Below are 6381 nucleotides of genomic sequence, written 5' to 3'. Positions count from 1 at the left end.
CCGCGCGCCAACCGACGGCCGATTCAAACCCCAACATCCGCCCACCGCCGGAAGCGCGGCCCGGCCCGCCCACCGCCCCGCCCCGCGGCCCCGGAACAGCGGGCGAGCCTCCTGTGACCATTTACCTGAGGAAACAATAAGTTGCAGTTTTTAAAAGAAATATTAAAAAAAAAATTTCTGTCTTCTGAAGCTTGTTCTCAAGGGGCCTAAACTGCCACCGTGTCAGGCCGTGCTGACCCTTTTTTCCCCATAGCTGCAATGAAACGGAGTTTCTCAGTAAAGTTGTGCATTTGATGTTTGTGCTGATGCTTTTCCATTGCAACGCCACTGGTGTTGCACCGCGTCACAAGGGAGCTCATTCCAGCGGCTTTTGGATTTGGCGAGTGCTAGTCCCCTGTCCAGCAGAGCTGGAATGCTGCAGTGCCGAGGTCCATACACTGGGAATGCTGAGCAGTGTCAGCTCCATACCCACCCCTGCACACCACCGGGAGCGGCTCCATGCGCTGGGAATGCTGAGCGGTGTCAGCTCCATACCCACCCCTGCACACCGCCGGGAGCGGCTCCATGCGCTGGGAATGCTGAGCGGTGTCAATGATGAGCAGTGTCAGCTCCATACCCACCCCTGCACACCGCCGGGAGCGGCTCCATGCGCTGGGAATGCTGAGCGGTGTCAATGATGAGCAGTGTCAGCTCCATACCCACCCCTGCATACCGCCGGGAGCGGCTCTCCGCTCATCCCCGCCCGCCCCGGTCTGGTCTCTCCTATACCTGGTCCACACCTTTATTCCCCCGGTAACTTGGCTGTTGAGCCCGGAGTCTCTGCAGATCCCTAGGCTAGATCCCAGATCACTTGCCCTGGCTGGAAGTTCTCTAGCTGCCCACAGAGACGGAACAGAGAGTTTATCTGGAATCTGGAGTTGGTTAGGCAGGCGTGGGGACCTGCAGCTTGTTTTCACACAACTGGCCCCATTGCCCCGCTGCCTCTGTTTTCCTGTGCTTCTTCACCTATAATGTACCTTCATCACACCCGTTCCCCTAAACATCCCATAACGCCTTTTGTACCCTAAAATACCGTAATGACTTTGTTCTTTCCTGACAAATATGTGACCGTCTTCCCCCCTCATCGGTTAGGAAGTTCCAGCTTAATCTCTATGGGACGGAATGTTTCCTTCAATGGCCTTTCAGAGGTTTGGTCTTTGTCACAGTCTCGGTTGCCTCCTGCGTTTGTGTATCTGGGGTTTATCTACTTCTGTGTGTTGGCCAAGTCTTGGATTGTTAAACGGCTGTTAATCCTTCCAGTCTGTACTTCTGAAAAGAAAAGAAGGATGTCTATGGATGTGAAACAGAGTGAAAGGCACAAAAAGACAATTATAGGTAATTATTTTCTTCATTAAAAAAGAGAAAGAAAATTTAACTTATTGTATTGGTTTTCCTAAATGTACTGCAGTGTGGTGTGTGTCCCATTTTATTCAATAACCGATGACTTACCTGCTATCCAGAACAGCTAGCATTCTCCTTCATGGATTCAAATGCACATTTTCAAGAAATGTAGAATATAATTCTCGTCTGTACCCTGTCTGGCTTGCTAACTATTCTAATATATACAAGGAATTGTCACACTGCCAATGGAAATGATAATGATGCCAATGGAAATGATGTCTTTTGAGAGTTTGATCCCAGTCTGCCACATTCTGGGTATATCTGTCTCAAGTAATGGTGTACCGAATAAAGGTCATTATTATTATACTACCTCCATCTTTTGTAATATATAACACTATTTCTGGTATATATTACAGAATATATTTGCTGTATACAAACGTGTATCCTGTATGATTCCAAATACAGAATGTTTCATTTGGTTCAGCTGTTAAGTTCTGCAGACTTATGAAAATTATTGTTATTATAGTTATTATTGTTATTATTGTCAATTTTCTCGGTCAGAAATCAGGTAGTCCTACCCATAAGGGAGAAAGACCTCTAAGGGAAATATTAACATTTGAATGTATCTGAATGTTCTCCTGGGTTTTATGAACTTCTTTTTTTTTTTAATTTAATGATACAGTCTCAAACATTTTTCTACATTCATGTAAAACTCTGACAAGCAGTGCATCCTTTCAACATCTGAAGTATGGTAAGCTGTCTAAAACTCCAAGCCACATATGGAGATGCTTAGTGGTCATGTCATAGCTTATAAAGTTTTTAGGATGTATGCATAATGGCAGCATGTTATACTCGATTTATATATGGTTATATAATAATAAAATTAACATAACAACTAATAAAGTCCTTATTCTTTAATTGTTTTTAAAAGAAAGATGTCCAGGTTGCCTTAAAATTTATATATATATATATATATATTTAAATCATGGACTTATTATTTTCTTCTGAAGTTCACAAAGCAATTTAAAACTATCTTTCCATGTGTGATGACCAGCTATAGTTTATATATCTCTTTTATTTGCTAGTTTGTTGAGATTGTTAAATTTAGTTTAAAAAATGTAAAAAGTTTTTCCTTTTTCATCCTGTAAGTGTCAGAAAAACTTCCATTTCTCCCAATCCAAACGATGAAACTCTAGACTGTAGATGTGAATGTGCTGTTTTACTTCAATAGTTCATGATGTGTTTTATGTTTGAAAGCTGTATTTAAATATCAGCTAATACTTGCCTTGCAGAAAGCATCTTGTAGAATAGATTATTGGTGATGCTGATGAAATGCTTTTGATTCAGACACTTATAAAATATTCCAAAAGAAAATTGTATCCATTTTTGCACAGTAAGTAGCTTTAGGGAAAATAGTTAGTTGGGAAAATGTTTTGAAATTATACTGCCACTTAGTTCTCTGAATGCTGATGCCTTCCAGTGTTTCTTAAACCTTTAAAATAGGTTAATGTTTCTTGAGATGTTTGTTTGAGCATAGAAATATTTAACATAATTTGTGAGATAAGTAGCCTTGCTTATGAAATTCCTAATCCACCTCAGGCAAGAATCTTACTTATAAAGGTAAAGTAGAATAGAAAACATTTTCTTTGAGCATTTTTATAAATATTTATTTTAAAGGTGGACAGGGGTTGTTCCTTTAAGGGCTGATATTTTCAGTTTAATTTCTTGTGGAAATATTAGAGGTTTTATAAATAAGCAGAATTGAGCAAACTTAGGTGAAATCTGCTGAACCAAAGTTTTTCAGTTGGATGGACTGTAGCCAGCTTATTTGTCCAGTAATAATTGAACAGGAATGCAGCAAAACAGTTTACCTTAAGCAATCCAAGAAAACTCAGATGAGGGAGCAGTCAGTGGACACAGAAATCAAACAAAATTCAAACCTTAAAATCATTTAAAAGTGCATGTTAGATGGTAATTTTTTTTTTAATTGAAAGTTTTCTGTCTGTTTTCAGCATATTACTTCTGCTAAAATCTTATGGACAGCCTTACTTAAGAAGTGATTAGTACTAGTTTTTCTTTCTTAATAGTCTAGGGCTTATGTTGCTCTTCAATGAAAATGTCAGAAAGAGACCCAGATTTTGGAAAGCATGGAAGCATTTGGAAACATACCCCTGAATTGTCATTAAGGGCTGACCATCATTCAGAGTTGATTCTAAATTCCCTTTCACCTAATATCCAGTCAATCACATTTTCTTTTCCTTTCATAATAATGCCCTGAATATCATTCACAATTTTTTACAGATACAAGGACAAATCTGAAAAGGAATCTGCCCTTACAAAAATGAGTTGTTGGATTTTTAAATATGCATGTTTTTAAGACATTTGTGTTTAACTGTGACAATCAAGATGCTAATTTTGTCTTCTCAGGCAATGGTGAATCATCCTTCAGTGCACCCTGCAAACATTTTGTTTTCATCAGACCCAGACAAGACAAAAATACAAGTCCACTCCCACATGAAAACACTGGTGTACCCTGAGGGTGTAATTGACCTGTGCAGCACAAATACCTTTGAAATACATATGAATGAAGATCCCAGCTCCAAGATCCAGAGTGTCTGTTTGCAACTTTGTTGATTTGTAACAATTAATCTCTTTATAAAAACATTATATGCTAATATAGGAATTCCACGACAAAAGCTTAGTACTGGAGTCTGACAAAAGCAAGAAAAATGTTGATGGCCTCAATGATTGCTCTGCTGATGTGTTTTGCTTCAGTATGTATGGGGTTTTCAGTACGCCAGGTTTTGGGGGCTGGGGATGGCTACAGGGGTGGCTTCTGTGAGAAACTGCCAGAAGTTTCCCCATGTCCTGCAGAGCCAATGCCAGTCAGCTCCAGGATGGACCTGCTGCTGGCCAAGTCCATCAGCAATGGCAGTAACACCTATGTGATAACATATTTAAGAAGGAAAAAAGTTATTGTGCAGATGTAACACATCCCTGCAGCAAAGAAAAGCAGAGTGAGAAAATGTGAGAGGAGCAACTCAGCAGACACTGAGGTCAGTGGAGAAGGTGGGACAGGAGGTGCTCCAGCTGCTAGAGCTGAGATTCCCCTGCAGCCCATGGTGAAGACTACATGTGTCAGCCTGTGCTCCTGCAGTCCATGGAGGACCACAAAAATGCAGAGATCCTCCTTCAGCCTGTGGAGGAGACCCACACAGGAGCAGATAGGTGCCCAAGAGAAGACTGAATCCTTTGGAAGCCTGCACTTCAGCAGGCTGGCAGGGACCGGCAGACCTGCGGGGAGTGTTGCCAGTTTTAGGAGCTCTCCAAACACAGTCCCAGTCTCGTTTAGAAAGCAGACATTGTTTATTCTGTGCAGGGTGCAAGGTGGAGGTTTCCACAAATCAAGTACACCAACTATCAAAACTTTTTACTATTTATCTATTTTACCAGCCAAAGGCATTAATGTTTGTTAGCTATAAATGACATGGTTCTTTTATTAATTAATATTCTATCTTCTATTGGTTAATGATTCTCTTGCCTTCTCATGCTAATTGGTCGGCATACTCAGTCTTTCTCTTGAGTCAGTGGGTCCCCAGGGTTGGTGGTCTGTGAGTTGGTGGCTGCAGATTTCCCCCTGCTGGAATGACAGAATTAGGTTTTACTCAGTTGGAGCTGATTCAGCACAGTTGCTGAGTTGGTTCTATTACTTTCTTCCTTATCTTGGATGTTCTGCCAAATGTCCTTGTGGCCCATAAATGATGAATTCTTTGTGGTTTACCCTTCTTCCCAAGTTTTGTTTCATCTCCCTTTAGGTGTGAGATCATTAGATCCTGTCGAGCCCTAAACCTTAACAAGGCAAATAAGTAATTTGCCTTTCTAACACCTGGACATCACTTAGAGCTTGCTTTTGGCCGCTGTCTGTTTTACAGATTAAATCTTTGTGGTTGGTTAGGCTTGAAAGTATGCAAAGATCAAACATCAAAGAACATCCTTTCTTAAGAAAATTTTTACATATTCCACCTTTTGCAAGAATAAGGCATGACCCTATTTCATAACCCCTTCTCATTTCCTATAACTCTTTGGGCAGATTGTTAACTTTTTTAATGACTCTTGAGATGTCAGCATCAAGAGGAGCCCACGCTGGAGCAGCTTTCCTGTTAGGACTTGTGACCCTGTGGGGGATCCATGCTGGAGCAGACTGTTCTTGAAGGAGTGCACCCCGTGGGAGGAACCCCACGTTGGAGCAGTTTGTGAAGAACTGTAGCCTGTGGGAAGGACTCATACTGGAGAAGTTTGTGGAGAACTGTTTCCCGTGGGAGGAACCCCATGCTGGAGCAGGGGAAGGACTCCTCTCCCTGAGCAGTGGCAGGAATTGACCAAAACCCCAATTCCCTGTCTCCTCGGGCAATGGCAGGGAGTATGAGGGGGGAGGAAACAGAACCCTGAGGAAAGAGGGAGGGCAGGGGGGAAAGTGTTTTTAAGATTTGTTTTATTCTCATTATCCTTCTCTGCTCTGATTTGTAATGAATTCAATCAATGTCCCAAATTCAAGTCTGTTTTGCCAGTGATGGTGTTTAGTGAGTGATCTTGCTCTATCCTTATCTCAACTCATGAACCTTTTATTATAGTTTCTTTTTGTCCCCATCCCCTGTCCAGTTGCAAAAGGGAGTAGAGTGAGAGAGCAGCTTTGGTGGGTACCTGGCATGCAGCCAGGAGCTACCCACAAGTAAAAATCAGGAAGGTATCAGGGAGGTCACAGCACCTACCTTTTGATGCCACAGTTACGAGTTCTGCAGGGAAAGGCCTATGCACTACTCTTATGAAGCTCATGGATACATGTAAAGAAAATACCAGATGAAGTAAAAGCAGCCAAGGAAGCATCACTTGCTGGGGACAAATGAGTCTGAGTCCTGATTTTTGTATTTACACAGAAAGGAAATTTGATCATAAACCTCTCTATTACTTCTTCTCAAGGGCTGAGATGAGGTTAAATTCTCA

Source organism: Ammospiza caudacuta, chromosome 6 (assembly GCF_027887145.1).
Source record: "Ammospiza caudacuta isolate bAmmCau1 chromosome 6, bAmmCau1.pri, whole genome shotgun sequence".
Lineage (NCBI taxonomy): Eukaryota > Metazoa > Chordata > Aves > Passeriformes > Passerellidae > Ammospiza > Ammospiza caudacuta.
This window is presented reverse-complemented; position numbering follows the sequence as displayed.